The sequence below is a fragment of the Amia ocellicauda genome, unplaced genomic scaffold (genome assembly GCF_036373705.1).
Source record: "Amia ocellicauda isolate fAmiCal2 unplaced genomic scaffold, fAmiCal2.hap1 HAP1_SCAFFOLD_60, whole genome shotgun sequence".
In the NCBI taxonomy this organism is placed as follows: Eukaryota; Metazoa; Chordata; class Actinopteri; order Amiiformes; family Amiidae; genus Amia; species Amia ocellicauda.
The window spans coordinates 240,451-260,793 of NW_027102990.1; the positions used below are offsets into that span (position 1 = coordinate 240,451).

Genomic DNA, 20,343 nt, shown 5'->3' on the forward strand with positions numbered 1-20,343 from the left:
TGTTGGAATTTCCGTCAATACCCGCCAGCCTTTAAGAGACATCATGCAGCCAGGCTTTTTGGCTTGCGGCCACACCGTCCTGAACACGCCCGATCTTGTCAGATCTTGGAAGCAAAAAGTGGCAGAGCCTGGTCAGAATTTAGATTGGTGACCTCCTGGAAAAACCAGGTACTGCAAGCTTTTTACGTCTCCTGGGTAACTTCATCGTAGCTCTTAATACTCTCTTTCTGTCTGGAGAAGATATAATTGAAGTATTGTACACGTACCCGGCTACTTTCAACACCCTTTCCAGAACTAATATTTTTCCCTTCATTTTTCTATTTTTTTTAATTTATTTTTTTTTGCTAGAAATTCCGTCAATACCCGCCAGCCTTTAAGAGACATCATGCAGCCAGGCCTCTTGGCATGCCGACACATTGTCCTGAACGCGCCCGATCTCATCAGATTTCGGAAGCCGAACGGGGCAGGCCCTGTTCAGTACTTGGATGGAAGACCTCCTGGAAATACCAGGTGCTGCAAGCTTTTTCGTCTCCTGGGTAACTTCCTCGTAGCTCTTAATACTCTCTTTCTGTCTGGAGGAGATATAAATGAAGTATTGTACACGTACCCGGCTACTTTCAACACCGTTTGCTGCACTGATATTTATCCCTCCATTTTTCTTTCTTTTTTCTTTTGTTTTTTGCTGGAAGTTCCGTCAATACCCTTCAGCCTTTAAGAGACATCATGCAGGCAGGACTCTCGGCTTGCGGCCACACCGTCCTGAACGCGCCCGATCTCGTCAGATCTCGGAAGCTGAATGGGGCAGGGCCTGGTTACTACTTGGATGGGTGATCTCCTGGAAATACCAGGTGCTGCAAGCTCTTTCGTCTCCTGGGTAACTTCATCGTAGCTCTTAATACTCTCTTTCTGTCTGGAGGAGATATAATTGAAGTATTGAACACGTACCCGGCTACTTTCAACACCCTTTGCTGCACTGAAATTGTTCCCTCCGTTTTTCTTTTTTTTTTTTTTTTATACTGGAAGTTCCGTCAATACCCGCCAGCCTTTAAGAGACATCATGCAGGCAGGCCTCTTGGTTTGCGGCCACACCGCCCTGAACGCGCCCAATCTCGTCAGATCTCGGAAGCTAAACGGGGCAGGGCCTGGTCAGTACTTGGATGGGTGACCTCCTGGAAATACCAGGTGCTGCAAGCTTTTTACATCTCCAGGGTAACTTCATCGTAGCTCTTAATACTCTCTTTCTGTCTGGAGGAGATATAATTGAAGTATTGTACACATACATGGCTTCTTTCAACACCCTTTACTGCACTGGTATTTTTCCCATCATATTTCTTTTTTTTTTATGTTGGAAGTTCCGTCAATACCCGCCAGCCATTAAGAGACATCATGCAGCCAATCTTATTGGCTTGCGGCCACACCGTCCTGAACGCGCCCGATCTCGTCAGATCTCGGAAGCTAAACGGGGCAGGGCCTGGTCAGTACTTGGATAGGTGACCTCCTGGAAATACCAGGTGCAGCAAGCTTTTTACGTCTCCTGGGAAACTTCATCGTAGCTCTTAATACTCTCTTTCTGTCTGGAGGAGATATAATTGAAGAATTTTACACGTACCCGGCAACTTTCAACACCATTTGCTGCACTGGTATTTTTCCCTTCATTTTTCTTTTTTTTTTTTTGTTGGAAGTTCCGTCAATACCCGCCAGCCTTTAAGAGACATCATGCAGCCACGCTTTTTGGCTTGCGGCCACACCGTTCTGAACGTGCCCGATCTTGTCAGATCTTGGATGCAAAACGTGGCAGGGCCTGGTCAGTATTTGGATTGGTGACCTCCTGGAAAAACCAGGTACAGCTAGCTTTTTACGTCTCCTGGGTAACTTCATCGTAGCTCTTAATACTCTCTTTCTTTCTGGAGGAGATACAATTGAAGAAATGTACATGTACCCGGCAACTTTCAACACCCATTGCTGCACTGATATTTTTCACACCATTTTTCTTTTTTCTTTTTTTTTTTGCTGGAAGGTCCGTCAATACCCGCCAGCCTTTAAGAGACATTATGCAGGCAGGCCTCTTGGTTTGCGGCCACACCGTCCTGAACGTGCCCGATCTCATCAGATCTCGGAAACTAAACGGGGCAGGGCCTGGTCAACACTTGGATGGGTGACCTCCTGGAATTACCAGGTGCTGCAAGCTTTTTACGTCTCCTGGGTAACTTCATTGTAGTTCTTAATACTCTCTTTCTGTCTGGAGGAGATATAATTGAAGTATTGTACACGTACCCGGCTACTTTCAACACCGTTTGCTGCACTGATATTTTTCCCTCCATTTTTCTTTTTTCTTTTGTTTTTTGCTGGAAGTTCCGTCAATACCCGCCAGCCTTTAAGAGACATCATGCAGCCAGGCCTCTTGGCTTGCGGCCGCACCGTCCTGAACGCTCCTTATCTCGTCAGATCTTGGAAGCTAAACGGAGCAGGGCCTGGTCAGTACTTGGATGGGTGACCTCCTGGAAATATCAGGTGCTGCAAGGTTATTATATCTCCTGGGTAACTTTCTCATAGCTCTTAATACTCTCTTTCTGTCTGGAAGAGATATAATAGAAGTATTGTACACGTACCCGGCTACTTTCAACAACCTTTGCTGCACTGATATTTTTCCCTCCATTTTTCTTTTTTCTTTTTTATTTTGCTGGAAGTTCCGTCAATACCCTCCAGCCTTTAAGAGACATCATGCACCAGGCCTCTTGGCTTGCGGCCATACCGTCCTGAACGCGCCCGATCTCGTGGGATCTCGGAAGCCAAACGGAGCAGGGCCTGGTCAGTACTTGGATGGGTGAGCTCTTGGAAATACCAGGTGCTGCAAGCTTTTTCGTCTCCTGGGTCACTTCATCGTAGCTCTTAATACTCTCTTTCAGTCTGGAGGAGATATTATTGAAGAATTGTACACGTACCTGGCTACTTTCAACACCCTTTGCTGCACTGATATTTATCCCTCCATTTTTCTTTTTTCTTTTGTTTTTTGCTGGAAGTTCCGTCAATACCCTCCAGCCTTTAAGAGACATCATGCAGCCAGGACTCTCGGCTTGCGGCCACACCATCCTGAACGCGCCCAATTCTCGTCAGATATCAGAAGCTAAACGGGGCAGGGCCTGGTCAGTACTTGGATGGGTGACCTCCTGGAAATGTCAGGTGCAGCAAGGTTTTTATGTCTCCTGGGTAACTTCCTCGTAGCTCTTAATACTCTCTTTCTGTCTGGAGGAGATATAATTGAAGAATTGTACACGTACCTGGCTACTTTCAACAACCTTTGCTGCACTGATATTTATCCCTCCATTTTTCTTTTTTCTTTTGTTTTTTGCTGGAAGTTCCGTCAATACCCTCCAGCCTTTAAGAGACATCATGCAGCCAGGACTCTCGGCTTGCGGCCACACCGTCCTGAACGCGCCCAACCTCGTCAGATCTCGGAAGCTAAACGGGGCAGGGCCTGGTCACTACTTGGATGAGTGATCTCCTGGAAATACCAGGTGCTGGAAGCTTTTTCGTCTCCTGGGTAACTTCATCGTAGCTCTTAATACCCTCTTTCTGTCTGGAGGAGATATAATTGAAGTATTGTACACGTACCCGGCTACTTTCAACACCCTTTGCTGCACTGATATTTTTCCCTCCGTTTTTCTTTTTTTTTTTTTTTTTTTGCTGGAAGTTCCGTCAATACCCGCCAGCCTTTAAGAGACATCATGCAGGCAGGCCTCTTGGCTTGCGGCCACACCGTCCTGAACACGCCCGATATCGTCAGATCTCGGAAACTAAACGGTGCAGGGCCTGGTCAGTACTTGGATGGGTGACCTCCTGGAAATATCAGGTGCAGCAAGGTTTTTATGTCTCCTGGGTAACTTCCTCGTAGCTCTTAATACTCTCTTTCTGTCTGGAGGAGATATAATTGACGAATTGTACAAGTACCCGGCTACTTTCAACAACCTTTTGCTGCACTGATATTTTTCCCTCCATTTTTCTTTTTTCTTTTTTATTTTGCTGGAAGTACCGTCAATACCCTCCAGCCTTTAAGAGACATCATGCAGCCAGGCCTCTTGGCTTGCAGCCACACCGTCCTGAACGCGCCCGATCTCGTCAGATCTCAGAAGCTAAACGGGGCAGGGCCTGGTCAGTACTTGGATTGATGACTTCCTGGAAATACCAGGTGCTGCAAGCTTTTTACGTCTCCTGGGTAACTTCCTCGTAGCTCTTAATACTCTCTTTCTGTCTGGAGGAGATATAACTGAAGTATTGTACACGTACCCGGCTACTTTCAACACCGTTTGCTGCACTGATATTTTTCCCTCCGTTTTTCTTTTTTTTTTTTTTTTTTTGCTGGAAGTTCCGTCAATACCCGCCAGCCTTTAAGAGACATCATGCTGGCAGGCCTCTCGGCTTGCGGCCACACCGTCCTGAACGCGCCCGATATCGTCAGATCTCGGAAACTAAACGGTGCAGGGCCTGGTCAGTACTTGGATGGGTGACCTCCTGGAAATATCAGGTGCAGCAAGGTTTTTATGTCTCCTGGGTAACTTCCTCGTAGCTCTTAATACTCTCTTTCTGTCTGGAGGAGATATAATTGAAGTATTGTACACGTACCCGGCTACTTTCAACACCGTTTGCTGCACTGATATTTTTCCCTCCATTTTTCTTTTTTCTATTTTTATTTGCTGGATGTTCCGTCAATACCCTCCAGCCTTTAAGAGACATCATGCAGCCAGGCCGCTTGGCTTGCGGCCACACCATCCTGATCGCACCCGATATCGTCAGATCTCGGAGACTTAACGGGGCAGGGCCTGGTCAGTACTTGAATGTGAGACCTCCTGGAAATACCTGGTGCTGCAAGCTTTTTACGTCTCCTGGGTAACGTAATCGAAGCTCTTAATAGTCTCTTTCTGTCTGGAGGAGATATAATTGAAGAATTGTACACGTACCCGGCTACTTTCAACAACCTTTGCTGCACTGATATCTTTACCTCCATTGTTTTTTTTTTTTCTTTTTTTGCTGGAAGTTCCGTCAATACCCTCCACCCTTTAAGAGACATCATGCAGCCAGGAATCTTTGCTTGCGGCCACACCGTCCTGAACGCGCCTGATCTCGTCAGATCTCGGAAGCTAAATGGGGCAGGGCCTGGTCAGTACTTGGATGGGAGACCTCCTGGAAATACCTGGTGCTGCAAGCTTTTTACGTCTCCTGGGTAACTTCATCGTAGCTCTTAATAATCTCTTTCTGTCTGGAGGAGATATAATTGAAGTATTGTACACATACCCGGCTTCTTTCAACACCCTTTGCTGCACTGGTATTTTTCCCATCATTTTTCTTTTTTTTTTTTTGTTGGAAGTTCCGTCAATACCCACCAGTCTTTAAGAGACATCATGCAGCCAGGCCTCTTCGCTTGCGGCCACACCATCCTGAACGCGCCCGATCTCGTCAGATCTCGGAAGCTAAACGGGTCAGGGCCTGGTCAGTACTTGGATAGGTGACCTCCTGGAAATACCAGGTGCTGCAAGCTTCTTACGTCTCCTGGGTATGTTCATCGTAACTCTTAATACTCTCTTTCTGTCTGGGGGAGATATAATTGAAGAATTGTACAAGTACCCGGCTACTTTCAACACCCTTTGCTGCACTGATATTTTTCCCTCCATTTTTCTTTTTTCTTTTGTTTTTTGCTGGAAGTTACGTAAATACCCGCCAGCCATTAAGAGACATCATGCAGCCAGTCCTTCCGACTTGCAGCCACACCGTCCTGAACGCCCCCGATCTCGTCAGATTTCGGAAACTAAACGGGTCAGGGCCTGGTCAGTACTTGGATGGGTGACCTCCAGGAAATACCACGTGCTGCAAGCTTTTTACATCTCATGGGTAACTTCATTGTAGCTCTTAATACTGTCTTTCTGTCTGGAGGAGATATAATTGAAAAATTGTACACGTACCCGGCTACTTTCAACACCCTTTGCTGCACTGATATTTTTCCCTCCATTTTTCTTTTTTCTTTTTTTTTTGCTGGAAGGTCCGTCAATACCCGCCAGCCTTTTAGAGACATCATGCAGCCAGGCTTCTCGGTTTGCAGCCATACCGTCCTGAACGCGCCCGATTTCATCAGATTTTGGAAGCTAAACGGGACAGGGCCTGGTCAGTACTTGGATGGGAGACCTCCTGGAATTAGAAGGTGCTGCAAGCTTTTCACGTCTCCTGTGTAACATCATCGTAGCTCTTAATACTCTCTTCTGTCTGGAGGAGATATAATTGAAATATTGTACACATACCCGGCTTTTTTCAACACCCTTTGCTGCACTGGTATTTTTCCCTTCATTTTTCTTTTTTTTTTTGTTGGAAGTTCCGTCAATACCCTTCAGCCTTTAAGAGACATCATGCAGCCAGGCCTCTTGGCTTGCGGCTACACCGTCCTGAACGCGCCCGATCTCGTCAGATCTTGGAAGCTAAACGGGGCAGGGCCTGGTCAGTACTTGGATGGGTGACCTCCTGGAAATACCAGGTGCTGCAAGGTTTTTATGTCTCCTGGGTAACTTCCTCGTAGCTCTTAATACTCTCTTTCTGTCTGGAGGATATATAATTGAAGTATTGTACACATACCCGGCTTCTTTCAACACCCTTTGCTGCAGTGATATTTTTCCCTCCATTTTTTTTTTTATTTTTATTTTTTTATTTGGATGTTCTGTCAATACCCGCCAGACTTTAAGAGACATCATGCAGCCAGGCTTCACGGTTTGCAGCCATACCGTCCTGAACGTGCCCGATCTCGTCAGATCTCGGAATTTAAACGTGGCATGGCCTGGTCAGTATTTGGATTGGTGACCTCCTGGAAAAACCAGGTACTGCAAGCTTTTTACGTCTCCTGGGTAACTTCATCGTAGCTCTTAATACTCTCTTTCTGTCTGGAAGAGATACATTTGAAGAAATGTACACATACCCGGCAACTTTCAAAACCCTTTGCTGCACTGATATTTTTCCCTCCGTTTTTCTTTTTTCTTTTTCTTTTTTCTGGAAGTTCCGTCAATACCCACCAGCCTTTAAGAGACAACATGCAGTAAGGCCTCTCGGCTTGCGGCCACTCCGTCCTGAAAGCGCCCGATCTCGTAAGATCTCGGAAACTAAACGGGACAGGGCCTGGTCATTACTTGGATTGGTGACCTCCTGGAAATACCAGGTGCTGCAAGCTTCTTACGTCTCCTGGGTAACTTCATCGTAGCTCATAATACTCTCTTTCTGTCTGGAGGAGATATAATTGAAGTATTGTAAACATACCCGGCTTCTTTCAACACCCTTTGCTGCACTGGTATTTTTCCCTTCATTTATCTTTTTTTTTTTTTGCTGGAAGTTCCGTCAATACCCGCCAGCCTTTAAGAGACATCATGCAGGCAGGCCTCTTGGCTTGCGGCCACACCGTCCTGAACGCGCCCGATATCGTCAGATCTCGGAAACTAAACGGTGCAGGGCCTGGTCAGTACTTGGATGGGTGACCTCCTGGAAATATCAGGTGCAGCAAGGTTTTTATGTCTCCTGGGTAACTTCCTCGTAGCTCTTAATACTCTCTTTCTGTCTGGAGGAGATAAAATTGAAGAATTGTACAGGTACCCGGCTACTTTCAACAACCTTTGCTGCACTGATATTTTTCCCTCCATTTTTCTTTTTTCTTTTTTATTTTGCTGAAAGTTCCGTCAATACCCTCCAGCCTTTAAGAGACATCATGCAGCCAGGCCTCTCGGCTTGCGGCCGCACCGTCCTGAATGTGCCCGATCTCGTCATATCTCGGATTCTAAACGGGGCAGGGCCTGGTCAGTACTTGGATGGGTGACCTCCTGGAAATACCAGGTGCTGCAAGCTTTTTCGTCTCCTGGGTAACTTCATCGTAGCTCTTAATACTCTCTTTCTGTCTGGTGGAGATATAATTGAAGAAATGTACACGTACCCGGCAACTTTCAACACCTATTGCTGCACTGATATTTTTCCCTCCATTTTTCTATTTTTTTTTCTTTTTTTTTGCTGGAAGTTCCGTCAATACCCGCCAGCCTTTAAGAGACATCATGCAGCCAGGCCTCTCGGCTTGCGGCCACACCGTCCTGAACGCGCCCAGTCTCGTCAGATCTCGGAAGCTAAAAGGGGCAGGGCCTTGTCACCACTTGGATGGGTGATCTCCAGGAAATATCAGGTGCTGCAAGGTTTTTATGTCTCCTGGGTAACTTCCTCGTAGCTCTTAATACTCTCTTTCTGTCTGGAGGATATATAATTGAAGTATTGTACACATACCCGGCTTCTTTCAACACCCTTTGCTGCAGTGATATTTTTCCCTCCATTTTTTTTTTTATTTTTATTTTTTAATTTGGATGTTCTGTCAATACCCGCCAGACTTTAAGAGACATCATGCAGCCAGGACTCTCGGCTTGTGGCCACACCGTCCTGAACGCGCCCGATCTCGTCAGATCTCGGAAGCTAAACGGGGCAGGGCCTGGTCACTACTTGGATGGTAGATCTCCTGGAAATATCAGGTGCTGCAAGCTTTTTAAGTCTCCTGGGTAACTTCATCGTAGCTCTTAATATTCTCTTTCTGGCTGGAGGAGATATGATTGAAGAATTGTGCACTTACCCGGCTTTTTTCAACACCCTTTGCTGCACTGATATTTTTCCCTCCATTTTTCGTTTTTTTTTTTTCTTTTTTTTTTTTTGCTGTAAGTTCCGTCAATACCTGCCAGCCATTAAGAGACATCATGCAGCCAATCTTACTGGCTTGCGGCCACACCGTCCTGAACGCGCCCGATCTCATCAGATCTCGGAAGCTAAACGGGGCAGGACCTGGTCAGTACTTGGATGGAAGACCTCCTGGATATACCAGGTGCTGCAAGCTTTTTCGTCTCCTGGGTAACTACATCGTAGCTCTTAATTCTCTCTTTCTGTCTGGAGGAGATATAATTGAAGAATTGTACACGTACCCGGCTACTATCAACACCCTTTGCTGCACTGATATTTGTCCCTCCATTTTCCTTTTATCTTTTTTTTTTTGCTGGAAGTTCCGTCAATCCCCTCCAGCCTTTAAGAGACATCATGCAACCAAGACTCTCGGCATGCGGCCACACCGTCCTGAACGCACCCGATCTCGTCAGATCTCGGAAGCTAAACTGGGTAGGGCTTGGTCACTACTTGGATGGATTATCTCCTGGAAATACCAGGTGCTGCAAGCTTTTTCGTCTCCTGGGTAACTTCATCGTAGCTCTTAAAACTCTCTGTCTGTCTGGAGGAGATATAATTGAAGTATTGTGCACGTACCCGGCTACTGTCAACAGCCTTTGCTGCACTGATATTTTTCCCTCCATATTTTTTTTTTTTTTTTTTTTGCTGGAAGTTCCGTCAATACCGTCCAGCCTTTAAAAGACATCATGCAGCCAGGCCTCTTGGCATGCGGACACATTGTCCTGAACGCGTCCGATCTCATCTGATCTCGGAAGCTAAACGGAGCAAGACCTGGTCAGTACTTGGATAGGTGACCTCCTGGAAATACCAGGTGCTGCAAGCTTTTTCGTCTCCAAGGTAACTTCATTGTAGCTCTTAGTACTCTCTTTCTGTCTGGAGGAGATATAATTGAAGTATTGTACACGTACCCGGCTACTTTCAACAACGTTTGCTGCACTGATATTTTTCCCTCCATTTTTCTTTTTTCTTTTGTTTTTTCTGGAAGTTCCGTCAATACCCTCCAGCCTTTAAGAGACATCATGCAGCCAGGCCTTTTGACTTGCGGCCACACCGTCCTGAACGCGCCTGATCTCGTCAGATCTAGGAAGCTAAACAGTGCAGGGCCTGGTCAGTACTTGGATGGGTGACCTCCTGGAAATATCAGGTGCTGCAAGGTTTTCATGTCTCCTGGGTAACTTCCTCGTAGCTCTTAATACTCTCTTTCTGTCTGGAGGAGATATAATTGAAGTATTGTACACGTACCCGGCTACTTTCAACAACGTTTGCTGCACAGATATATTTCCCTCCATTTTTCTTTTTTTTTTTTTTTTTTTTTGCTGGAAGCTCCGTCAATACCCGCCAGCCTTTAAGAGACATCAGGCAGCCCTGCCTCTTGGCTTGCGGCCACACCGTCCTGAACGCGCCCGATCTCGTCAGATCTCGGAAGCTAAACGGGGCAGGGCCTGGTCAGTACTTGGATGGGAGACCTCCTAGAAATACCAGGTGCTGCAAGCTTTTTACGTCTCCTGGGTAACTTTATCGTAGCTCTTAATACTCTCTTTCTGTCTGGAGGAGATATAATTGAAGAGTTGTACACGTACCCGGCTACTTTCAACACCCTTTGCTGCACTGATATTTTTCCATCCATTTTTCTTTTTTTTTTTTTGCTGGAAGTTCCGTCAATACCCGCCAACCTTTAAGAGACATCATGCAGCCAGGCGTCTCGGCTTGCGGACACAAAGTCCTGAACGCGCCCGATCTCGTCAGAAATGGGAAACTAAACGGGCCAGGGCCTGGTCAGTACTTGGATTGTTGACCTCCTGGAAATACCAGGTGCTGCAAGCTTTTTACGTCTCTTGGGTAACTTCATCATAGCTCTTAATACTCTCTTTCAGTCTGGAGGAGATATAATTGAAGAATTGTACACGTACCCGGCTACTTTCAACACCCTTTGCTGCACTGATATTTTTGCCTCCGTTTTTCTTTTTTCTTTTTTTTTTTTTTTTTTGCTAGAAGTTCCGTCAATACCCGCCAGCCTTTAAGAGACATCATGCAGCCAGGCCTCTCGGCTTGCGGCCACACCGTCCTAAACGCCCCCAATCTCGTCAGATCTCGGAAACTAAACGGGGCAGGACCTGGTCAGTACTTGGATGGGAGACCTCCTGGAAGTACCAGGTGCTGCAAGCTTTTTACGTCACCTGGGGTACTTCGTCGTAGCTTTTAATACTCTCTTTCTGTCTGGAGGAGATTTAATTGAAGAATTGTACACGTACCCGGCTACTTTCAACACCCTTTACTGCACAGATATTTTTCCCTCCATTTTTCTTTTTTCTTTTTTATTTTGCTGGAAGTTCCGTCAATACCCTCCAGCCTTTAAGAGACGTCATGCAGCCAGGCGTCTCGGCTTGTGGCCACACCGTCCTGAATGCGCCCGATCTCGTCAGATCTCGGAAGCCAAATGGTGCAGGGCCTCGTCAGTACTTGGATGGGTGACCTCCTGGAAATACCAGGTGCTGCAAGCTTTTTCGTCTCCTGGGTAACTTCATCGTAGCTCTTAATACTCTCTTTCTGTCTGGAGGAGATATAATTGAAGAATTGTACACGTACCCGGCTACTTTCAACACCATTTGCTGCACTGATATTTTTCCCTCCATTTTTTTTTTTTTTTTTTTTTTTTCTGGAAGTTCCGTCAATATCTGCCAGCCTTTAAGAGACATCATGCAGCCAGGCTTATCGGCTTGTGGCCACACCGTCCTGAATGCGCCAGATCTCGTCAGATCTCGGAAGCTAAACGGGGCAGGGCCTGGTCAGTACTTGGATGGGAGACCTCCTAGAAATACCAGGTGCTGCAAGCTTTTTACGTCTCCTGGGTAACTTTATCGTAGCTCTTAATACTCTCTTTCTGTCTGGAGGAGATATAATTGAAGAGTTGTACACGTACCCGGCTACTTTCAACACCCTTTGCTGCACTGATATTTTTCCATCCATTTTTCTTTTTTTTTTTTTGCTGGAAGTTCCGTCAATACCCGCCTACCTTTAAGAGACATCATGCAGCCAGGCGTCTCGGCTTGCGGACACAAAGTCCTGAACGCGCCCGATCTCGTCAGAAATGGGAAACTAAACGGGCCAGGGCCTGGTCAGTACTTGGATTGTTGACCTCCTGGAAATACCAGGTGCTGCAAGCTTTTTACGTCTCCTGGGTAACTTCATCATAGCTCTTAATACTCTCTTTCAGTCTGGAGGAGATATAATTGAAGAATTGTACACGTACCCGGCTACTTTCAACACCCTTTGCTGCACTGATATTTTTGCCTCCGTTTTTCTTTTTTCTTTTTTTTTTTTTTTTTTGCTAGAAGTTCAGTCAATACCCGCCAGCCTTTAAGAGACATCATGCAGCCAGGCCTCTCGGCTTGCGGCCACACCGTCCTAAACGCCCCCAATCTCGTCAGATCTTGGAAACTAAACGGGGCAGGACCTGGTCAGTACTTGGATGGGAGACCTCCTGGAAGTACCAGGTGCTGCAAGCTTTTTACGTCACCTGGGGTACTTCGTCGTAGCTTTTAATACTCTCTTTCTGTCTGGAGGAGATTTAATTGAAGAATTGTACACGTACCCGGCTACTTTCAACACCCTTTACTGCACAGATATTTTTCCCTCCATTTTTCTTTTTTCTTTTTTATTTTGCTGGAAGTTCCGTCAATACCCTCCAGCCTTTAAGAGACGTCATGCAGCCAGGCGTCTCGGCTTGTGGCCACACCGTCCTGAATGCGCCCGATCTCGTCAGATCTCGGAAGCTAAACGGGGCAGGGCCTGGTCAGTACTTAGATGGGAGAACCTCCTGGAAATACCAGGTGCTGCAAGCTTTTTACTTCTCCTGGGTAACTTTATCGTAGCTCTTAATACTCTCTTTCTGTCTGGAGGAGATATAATTGTAGTATTGTACACGTACCCGGCAACTTTCAACACCCTTTGCTGCACTGATATTTTTCCCTCCATTTTTCTTTTTTCTTTTTTTTTTTTGCTGGAAGTTCCGTCAATACCCTCCAGCCTTTAAGAGACATCATGCAGCCAGGCTGCTTGGCTTGCGGCCACACCGTCCTGAACGCGGTCGATCTCATCAGATCTCGGAAGCCAAATGGTGCAGGGCCTCGTCAGTACTTGGATGGGTGACCTCCTGGAAATACCAGGTGCTGCAAGCTTTTTCGTCTCCTGGGTAACTTCATCGTAGCTCTTAATACTCTCTTTCTGTCTGGAGGAGATATAATTGAAGAATTGTACACGTACCCGGCTACTTTCAACACCCTTTGCTGCACTGATATTTTTCCCGCCATTTTTCTTTTTCTTTTTTATTTTTTCTGGAAGTTCCATCAATATCCGCCAGCCTTTAAGAGACATCATGCAACCAGGCATCTCGGCTTGCGGACACACAGACCTGAACGCGCCCGATCTCATCAGATCCCGGAAACTAAACGGAGCAGGGCCTGTTCAGTACTTGGATGGGTGACCTCCTGGAAATACCAGGTGCTGCAAGCTTTTTACGTCTCCTGGGTAACTTCATTGTAGCTCTTAATACTCTCATTCAGTCTGGAGGAGATATAATTGAAGAATTGTACACGTACCCGGCTACTTTCAACATCCTTTGCTGCACTGATATTTTTCCCTCCATTTTTTTTTTTTTTTTTTTTTTTCTGGAAGTTCCGTCAATATCTGCCAGCCTTTAAGAGACATCATGCAGCCAGGCCTCTCGGCTTGTGGCCACACCGTCCTGAATGCGCCAGATCTCGTCAGATCTCGGAAGCTAAACGGGGCAGGGCCTGGTCAGTACTTGGATGGGAGACCTCCTAGAAATACCAGGTGCTGCAAGCTTTTTACGTCTCCTGGGTAACTTTATCGTAGCTCTTAATTCTCTCTTTCTGTCTGGAGGAGATATAATTGAAGTATTGTACACTTTGTCTTAGGGACAGTCTGGCTAGCAGTGACTGAGTGGTTGACAGACGACAAGCAACGGAATGTACGTGCTCTGTGATGTCATAGCAGTCAGCTGAGAGAGGCTCGTGATGTCATCGCTGAGCTGTCTGTCTGTCTGTCTGTCTCTCTCTCTCTCTTTCTCTCTCTCTCTCTCTCTTCCTCTCAATTCAATTCATTTGTATTGTCAAAGCAATTGGACATACATACATACATATATATATATATATATATATATATATACATACATACATACATCCATACATGCTAGAAAGTCATTACTATGTTATCTTAAAGGCTAACTAAGCAGAACATATATCATTATAGAACAGAGTTCATAGGTCAACACATGGTTTTAGGGAACAGGCACGTAGGTCATACCGTTTGACAATGTCTCCAAGGTTCTCATCGTAAATAACAAACAGAAATCAAACTATCTTCTGGGCTGACCTTCTAGCTTGACTGTATCTTTCTTAAGTATACAAGAGAGAAAAACAGGTGTAAGAAAATAATTTCTAATTTTCCTTCTACACATATATACATACATACATACATACATATGTAGCGTTATGTTGGGTGTATTTGGATAAGAGCATTTGGGCTCTGAGCTGAAGCACTGATCTAAAGAAGACCTCTCCCCCCCCAAAGTTATCAGATTTCCTTAGCTCATCAGCTTGGAACTGGTTTGCATCAAAGTGACAGTTTTGGGGAGGATGGCACCGAGAAGAGGCCAAATAGTTTGGAATTCTGCTATGAGATGTCTGGAGAAAGGGGCCTGTAGGTGATAAAAACTCTTTGAAGTGGATGAGAGCCGAAATCCCGACATAGAGCTACGAACCCAGGCCAACCGGCATTTCCAAAAGATGGCATGGATTGACATCAGTCATAAATAAAGCCTCCCTCCAATAGGACACTGGGGGCTGAAACCGAAATCCAATCTCAAGAACTCAGGGACCAATCACCTACTGATCTGACAGACTATAAGGAACAGCGGACAGTCTTTCTCTCTCTCTCTCTCTCACCTGAACCAGAAACTCGCTGCCACAGCTCAACCTGTAGCTCTGTTGCCAGAACCGGAATCAGAAACCAACCAAGTCTTTGCCGGCAACAGAAGAGTTAAACTGGGAGAAGGAGATTGAGCGAAGAATTATTTTAAAGGACTTTATTAAATAAATAACTTCACAGACCCACCTGATCAGTGGAGTTTTACAGCTGGACAATTGACTAAGTCGACTGAATACGAAAGTGTCAGTCACTTAAATAGCTATTTGAGTCTTAAGAAACTTGACCCTTGGAACAAACAGGGCCCTGCTTTCCTCAAAGACTTTGTCTTCAAGTAACTACGGTGGAACCCTGCTTACAAAGAAGATTTTGTGCACAACCTTGGAGCCTTCAAACCAATGGAAAATCTGTTTGGAAAAGACTCTACATTCGCGAAACCCCAAGTTCCAGGTGCATCGACTGAGTGGAAGTTCTTGGACAAAGCCGAACCGGACTGCCTTTGTTCCAAACCACACGGACCTCGTGCCGTGTGCTGTTATCTGAGCCCGAAGCCAGAGAGGCCTCTCTGCGACGAAGTTCACATAAGTTTAACAGTTTGGAGTTTGTGATTCATGACATTTGAGAAATCAATTAGAAATGTTAATCTGTGATTCATAACTCTAGAATGTGTAATATCATTTAGTTTTCTTAAATATAAATGTGAGTTGCATTAAACTGTTTTGTTGATAATTTTAGAAATAAAATCTGTCAACGCCGAGAAATATCTTCTCATTCCTGTTTAACTGTTTAGTCTGAAATTGACACAAGTTAATAGACATTAGATTATTGGTGGCCCTGCCTATCCTTAATCATTGAATAATAATCAGTTAAGGGAAATTGTGGTAACAAATAGGATCTTTCTCGGCACCTAAACGTAAATGAGACTGATATATATATAACGAGAAGTTACCTGACATAAATACTAACCTGCGTAGTTATTTAATGTCTGACTAATAATACTAACGAGAGACTCACCTTCGTCTTACTAACCGGTATTGTAGTCAATGTGTTTATAACCTTTTTTGTTTAACGATTTGTTAAACGGAATGTACGTGCTCTGTGATGTCATAGCAGTAAGCTGAGAGAGGCTCGTCATGTCATCGCTGAGCTGGCTGGCTGGCTCTCTGTGTGTGTGTGTGTGTGTGTGTGTCTCTCTGTCTGTCTGTCTGTCTGTCTCTCTCTCTCTCTCTCTTACTCTCTCTCTCTCCCTCTCAATTCAATTCATTTGTATTGTCAAAGCAATTGGACATGCATACATACATACATACATATATATGGAAAATAAACAATATGTGTACATCTCTTTCTGCATTAGTGGTGCCCTCACAGATGTGCAAGTTACATGACAGACAGACAGACAGACACACACACACTTTCACACACAGACAGACAGACACAGACACACACAGACACACACACACATACTTTGACAGACAGACAGACAGACACACGCATATTATGGGTCTTTGTTGGGTAGTGAAATGGGTAGCATCAGTCGCAGTGTGGGTAATGTCAGGGAGCCAATCATAGTCCCCGTTATTTGCATATCGTGGCGCAAAGCATTCTGGGAAAAGCAACTAAACACGTTTAGTCATGTATTTGTCCATAGTTTACACATGAGATGAAAGAGACAGTATGACGTGTTGAGCACCTAGGATTCCTCATGTGTATGTGAGGGGCAGAGGAACCGGATCCCAAGTGTGCGTCCCAGGTGCTATAGGTTTCAAAGCATGCAGGGGAATAGGCACCCCACCCTGACTACAAGAAGACTGGATAGGGAGATATAAATAGCAATGGGGAGACTCTTGTACTTGGTGTGGCTCTATCCATATAGTGGGGCCAGCAGGTGCAGCAATAGAAGCTCAGCCTGGGGAGACTGGATTTAGCATTTCCTCTCCATTTTGATAACTATCCATAATCATTTCTGCAAAATACTTCTATGATACCTATGTATGTTTTTTACTTGTACTATATTATACTATCAAGTATCAGTGTACACATACAATGTGACCTGTTACATTAATACAGAGGCCACGGAAGGCCAGATCACTAATAGCCACTGTCCCCTGATATTACACTTTTTTACAATCACTGTGGCACTCATTTCAGAACCTTGATGTCATTTTTCAAAACTCTAGACACTAAACTCACACCCGATGATCAAAATGCACATTTTTCAAAACTCTAACACTTTTTTACAATTGCTTGGATACAATACACATCAACCTCAGATCATTTGTTCATTGAACTAAAATGACACAACTTAACATCAAAGTATTACCATTTCAAAATGCAATTCACACATTACATCTGAGATCACTGTCTATTCATTTCATTACAAAGATCTAACTATCAATTGATACAGCTGCTCAAAATGATAAGTGACTGTTGCATTACTCTTAATGCATAATTTTATGGAAACTGACAAACAATATTCCATGTTTCGATCATGAAAGTTTCAGGATAATGAGATCCATTGACATCAATAAACGAGGAGCATGAACCAGTTGGACTACATTATCTATGGATGTAATATTTCATCATCATTCATCATCATGTAGCACTTTTCCACACCATGTTTGCAGTGTGGAAGGAAAGTTAGAAATTTTTTCTCTAATACCTGTTTTTCTCTCTTGTATACTTAAGAAAGATAAGGTCAAGCTAGAAGGTCAGGCCAGAAGGTAGTTTGATTTCTGTTTGTTACTTACGATGAGAATCTTGGAGACAATGTCAAACAGTATGATTGAAGTGCCTGCTCCCTAATCCATGTGTTGATCTATGAACTCTGTCCTATAATGATATAAATTCTGCTTAGCTAACTTTTAAGATAACATAGTAATGACTTTCTGATTATAACCAGCTCTTTGATTTTTGTGTATAAAAGCTCTGACTGTTAAAATGAAGGCAGAGCGACTTTGGGATCTACTTGAGTCACTGTTCCTCTCCACGCTGCGTGTATTAAAGGCATTGCAACTAACGCTCCAACCTGGTTGAAGATGATTGTTCTTCCACATCAGATTTGACATTACTGTATGTATGCAGGCCCTTGTAATTGCTGGAGGTGGTCGTGGGCCTCGTCATAGAGGAGGGCTTAGGCCTCACCAGAGAGGCAGCCATGGGCCTCATTTGAGAGGTGTTGGGGGAACGTGGTAGAGGACAAGGCCACGGACCAGACAGCGGCAGCAACAGCAAATAGTGTCCAGTGAAATCCGAGAAATAGTTGTAGAGCATGTTGTAAATCATGGCATGACCATGACTGAGGCAGCTACAATGATTCAATCAAACCTCAGAATCAACTCAGGATCAACTGTGGCCTCAATCATCAGAAATTTCCGTACTGAGAAGCGGCAAGTCTTCAGCATGCACTAAACATTAGGCTACTCTCAATTGTCAAATGACTGTAAACTGCATACCAATGTGTAGCACAGAGTATAGTGTGCCTTTTGAAAGAAATGCAGACAGAGTGAAGCAGCTGATGACTGAGTATGTTCAGGTATGTTCAGTTTCAAGATGCCTCTTGTGAAAAATGGTTGTGAGAACCTGAACCTGAACACAGGGCTGATGGAAATTCAGAAGTACAGTAATCAATCCTTTGTTTTACACTAAGCCAGGTGAGGAACACTGCAGTTGACATTTTACTGTAGTTTTGTTCTTTTTTGTAGCTAATTATTGTTGCATGGCTTCAAAGAAACCTATGGTGTGATTTGATTGTATTGCATCAATACATTTCAGATTTTGTTCAATGATTCCACTGTGTCTGTAGTATTCTCTCTACTAGTCCTTTTACAGTGATGTATTTATGTGTAGTACCATAATGAAACATGTATCACATATTTTGTACTACAATATTTAATGATTGTACGAACAACTACACAGTGAAACTATCGGTATCTTCTGTGTGGGTGATCTAAATAAATGTTACTATGGTATTTCATGATAAATGAATTATTTGAACCAACAAGTCTGCAAGTGCAAGGTTTCTTTAAAGATATGAATGCACAATGCAATGTTTTGAACATTGGACAGCCTGTGTTACAAGTGATGACCGTTTTGAGTTTTGTGTCTAGAGTTTTGAAAAATGACATCAAGGTTCTGAAATTAGTGACAAAGTGATTGTAAAAAACTGTATATTCATCCTATTTAATGTGCTCTTTTAAAATGTACTTTTCTTTTTTATGTTGCCATTTCTGTTCTACCAATGTTTCAGTTGTTAGCCAAAGATTGACAGAGTACATCTCATACACACAGGCCAGACAGCAAGGATTTCTTTTTGAAATTCAATTACAAATGCTGCATGAACTCATCAATACGATTAGAGCTCCTGAAAGCAATATAACTAACTCACTCTACAGCATCTCATTAGCAGTGAAAAGAAACCAAGAAAGTTGGGACAGTCGACTGTTTACCACTATGTAACATCACCTTTTCTTTTAATAACACTTATTAAGCACTTGGGCACTGAAGACACCACTTGGTTAAGTTTAGCAAGTGGGATTTCCCCCCATTCATCCATTATGCATTTCCTCAGCTGCGCAACTGCACAGGGCCTTCGTTGTCTTAATTTGCACTTCATAGTGCGCCACACATTCTCAATTCGGAGACAGGTCAGGACTGCAGGCAGGCCATGCTAGCACCCGCACTCTCTGCCTACGCAACCATGCGCTTGTAATCTGGGCAGAATGTGGTTTGGCGTTATCCTGCTGAAAAATGCAGGGATGTCCCTGGAAAAGACGATGTCTGGTTGGCAGCATATGTTGCTCCAAAATGTGTACATCTCTTTCTGCAAAAATGGTGCCCTCACAGATGTGCGAGTTACATGACAGACAGACACTCATACACACTGTCACACCCACACACACACACACACTTTCACAGACAGACACACGCACACACACTCACTTTCACACAGAGACAGACACACAAACACAGAGACAGACACACACACACTCACTTTCACACAGAGACACACAAACACATACACTTTCACACAGACACACACACACATACATACATACATACATACATATATAAGGAAAAGAAACAATACATTTAAAAATCACAAAAAGATGTAATAAAGTACAGAAAATCTAAATGTAATAAAATGTGATCTTTAATACACACAAATATGTATGGCTGGTCGGATGCGTCTTGGACTCGGGTTCCTCTTCATTACGTATAATGCTTTTGCCTTTTGCTATAGCTTTCCGTGGAGGGGATCGTGGGTGAGTTTGTACCATTCTTGGGAGGCTCTGCCTTGTTGGGGCGGAGCTGTGATCCAGGTGAACAGCAGATCGGACATAGGTGGGCATGTGGGCGGAGGAGGAAGGCCGGTCAAGCAAATAAGCTTGCTAAGGTACGCAGCAGCAGCAAGCAGCCCCACCATCCAGTCAGCCAGCCAGTCTGGCTGGCAGTGACTGAGTGGTTGACAGACGGCAAGCAACGGAATGTACGTGCTCTGTGATGTCATAGGAGTCACCTGAGAGAGATGTTTGTGATGTCATCGCTGAGCTGGCTGGCTCTGTGTGTCTTGCTGGCTGTGTGTGTGTGTGTGAGAGAGAGAGAGACTTTTTGACTTTTATCATTGCCTGTTTGCAACACGCAATAATTCATACAAAAGAAAATAAATAAATA

General features: G+C 44.4%; 10 non-coding genes and 26 pseudogenes across 10 annotated transcripts; all 36 read left to right on the forward strand.

The window, feature by feature from the left end:
• Positions 1–741: 741 nt before the first annotated feature.
• On the forward strand, positions 742–860 carry LOC136739146 (uncharacterized; annotated as a pseudogene).
• A 215-nt stretch (positions 861–1,075) lies between these two features.
• Positions 1,076–1,194, forward strand: LOC136739288 (5S ribosomal RNA). The gene has a single exon (XR_010812843.1). It is a non-coding gene; the product is annotated as a 5S ribosomal RNA (ribosomal RNA).
• Positions 1,195–1,404: 210 nt separating this feature from the next.
• Positions 1,405–1,523, forward strand: LOC136739395 (5S ribosomal RNA). Its single transcript, XR_010812880.1, has one exon. It is a non-coding gene; the product is annotated as a 5S ribosomal RNA (ribosomal RNA).
• Positions 1,524–2,069: 546 nt separating this feature from the next.
• LOC136739142 (uncharacterized) lies at positions 2,070–2,188 on the forward strand (annotated as a pseudogene).
• Positions 2,189–2,404: 216 nt separating this feature from the next.
• Positions 2,405–2,523, forward strand: LOC136739283 (uncharacterized; annotated as a pseudogene).
• A 215-nt stretch (positions 2,524–2,738) lies between these two features.
• LOC136739182 (uncharacterized) lies at positions 2,739–2,857 on the forward strand (annotated as a pseudogene).
• A 215-nt stretch (positions 2,858–3,072) lies between these two features.
• On the forward strand, positions 3,073–3,192 carry LOC136739359 (uncharacterized; annotated as a pseudogene).
• A 216-nt stretch (positions 3,193–3,408) lies between these two features.
• Positions 3,409–3,527, forward strand: LOC136739293 (uncharacterized; annotated as a pseudogene).
• A 216-nt stretch (positions 3,528–3,743) lies between these two features.
• Positions 3,744–3,862, forward strand: LOC136739328 (uncharacterized; annotated as a pseudogene).
• A 217-nt stretch (positions 3,863–4,079) lies between these two features.
• LOC136739153 (uncharacterized) lies at positions 4,080–4,198 on the forward strand (annotated as a pseudogene).
• Positions 4,199–4,415: 217 nt separating this feature from the next.
• On the forward strand, positions 4,416–4,534 carry LOC136739319 (uncharacterized; annotated as a pseudogene).
• Positions 4,535–4,750: 216 nt separating this feature from the next.
• LOC136739336 (uncharacterized) lies at positions 4,751–4,869 on the forward strand (annotated as a pseudogene).
• A 215-nt stretch (positions 4,870–5,084) lies between these two features.
• On the forward strand, positions 5,085–5,203 carry LOC136739366 (5S ribosomal RNA). Its single transcript, XR_010812851.1, has one exon. It is a non-coding gene; the product is annotated as a 5S ribosomal RNA (ribosomal RNA).
• Positions 5,204–5,414: 211 nt separating this feature from the next.
• Positions 5,415–5,533, forward strand: LOC136739299 (5S ribosomal RNA). Its single transcript, XR_010812844.1, has one exon. It is a non-coding gene; the product is annotated as a 5S ribosomal RNA (ribosomal RNA).
• A 216-nt stretch (positions 5,534–5,749) lies between these two features.
• LOC136739284 (uncharacterized) lies at positions 5,750–5,868 on the forward strand (annotated as a pseudogene).
• Positions 5,869–6,083: 215 nt separating this feature from the next.
• LOC136739286 (uncharacterized) lies at positions 6,084–6,202 on the forward strand (annotated as a pseudogene).
• A 208-nt stretch (positions 6,203–6,410) lies between these two features.
• LOC136739097 (5S ribosomal RNA) lies at positions 6,411–6,529 on the forward strand. Its single transcript, XR_010812820.1, has one exon. It is a non-coding gene; the product is annotated as a 5S ribosomal RNA (ribosomal RNA).
• A 218-nt stretch (positions 6,530–6,747) lies between these two features.
• On the forward strand, positions 6,748–6,866 carry LOC136739260 (uncharacterized; annotated as a pseudogene).
• A 216-nt stretch (positions 6,867–7,082) lies between these two features.
• On the forward strand, positions 7,083–7,201 carry LOC136739210 (uncharacterized; annotated as a pseudogene).
• Positions 7,202–7,412: 211 nt separating this feature from the next.
• LOC136739320 (uncharacterized) lies at positions 7,413–7,531 on the forward strand (annotated as a pseudogene).
• Positions 7,532–7,747: 216 nt separating this feature from the next.
• Positions 7,748–7,866, forward strand: LOC136739238 (uncharacterized; annotated as a pseudogene).
• Positions 7,867–8,421: 555 nt separating this feature from the next.
• LOC136739176 (uncharacterized) lies at positions 8,422–8,540 on the forward strand (annotated as a pseudogene).
• Positions 8,541–8,765: 225 nt separating this feature from the next.
• LOC136739099 (5S ribosomal RNA) lies at positions 8,766–8,884 on the forward strand. Its single transcript, XR_010812822.1, has one exon. It is a non-coding gene; the product is annotated as a 5S ribosomal RNA (ribosomal RNA).
• A 215-nt stretch (positions 8,885–9,099) lies between these two features.
• On the forward strand, positions 9,100–9,218 carry LOC136739216 (uncharacterized; annotated as a pseudogene).
• A 213-nt stretch (positions 9,219–9,431) lies between these two features.
• On the forward strand, positions 9,432–9,550 carry LOC136739309 (uncharacterized; annotated as a pseudogene).
• A 214-nt stretch (positions 9,551–9,764) lies between these two features.
• On the forward strand, positions 9,765–9,883 carry LOC136739218 (uncharacterized; annotated as a pseudogene).
• Positions 9,884–10,102: 219 nt separating this feature from the next.
• LOC136739207 (5S ribosomal RNA) lies at positions 10,103–10,221 on the forward strand. The gene has a single exon (XR_010812836.1). It is a non-coding gene; the product is annotated as a 5S ribosomal RNA (ribosomal RNA).
• A 553-nt stretch (positions 10,222–10,774) lies between these two features.
• On the forward strand, positions 10,775–10,893 carry LOC136739258 (uncharacterized; annotated as a pseudogene).
• Positions 10,894–11,109: 216 nt separating this feature from the next.
• LOC136739220 (uncharacterized) lies at positions 11,110–11,228 on the forward strand (annotated as a pseudogene).
• A 214-nt stretch (positions 11,229–11,442) lies between these two features.
• On the forward strand, positions 11,443–11,561 carry LOC136739092 (5S ribosomal RNA). The gene has a single exon (XR_010812815.1). It is a non-coding gene; the product is annotated as a 5S ribosomal RNA (ribosomal RNA).
• A 553-nt stretch (positions 11,562–12,114) lies between these two features.
• LOC136739200 (uncharacterized) lies at positions 12,115–12,233 on the forward strand (annotated as a pseudogene).
• Positions 12,234–12,449: 216 nt separating this feature from the next.
• LOC136739114 (uncharacterized) lies at positions 12,450–12,569 on the forward strand (annotated as a pseudogene).
• A 217-nt stretch (positions 12,570–12,786) lies between these two features.
• Positions 12,787–12,905, forward strand: LOC136739287 (uncharacterized; annotated as a pseudogene).
• Positions 12,906–13,120: 215 nt separating this feature from the next.
• Positions 13,121–13,239, forward strand: LOC136739332 (uncharacterized; annotated as a pseudogene).
• Positions 13,240–13,453: 214 nt separating this feature from the next.
• On the forward strand, positions 13,454–13,572 carry LOC136739093 (5S ribosomal RNA). The gene has a single exon (XR_010812816.1). It is a non-coding gene; the product is annotated as a 5S ribosomal RNA (ribosomal RNA).
• Positions 13,573–19,862: 6,290 nt separating this feature from the next.
• LOC136739378 (U5 spliceosomal RNA) lies at positions 19,863–19,977 on the forward strand. Its single transcript, XR_010812863.1, has one exon. It is a non-coding gene; the product is annotated as a U5 spliceosomal RNA (small nuclear RNA).
• The last annotated feature ends 366 nt before the right edge of the window (positions 19,978–20,343 follow it).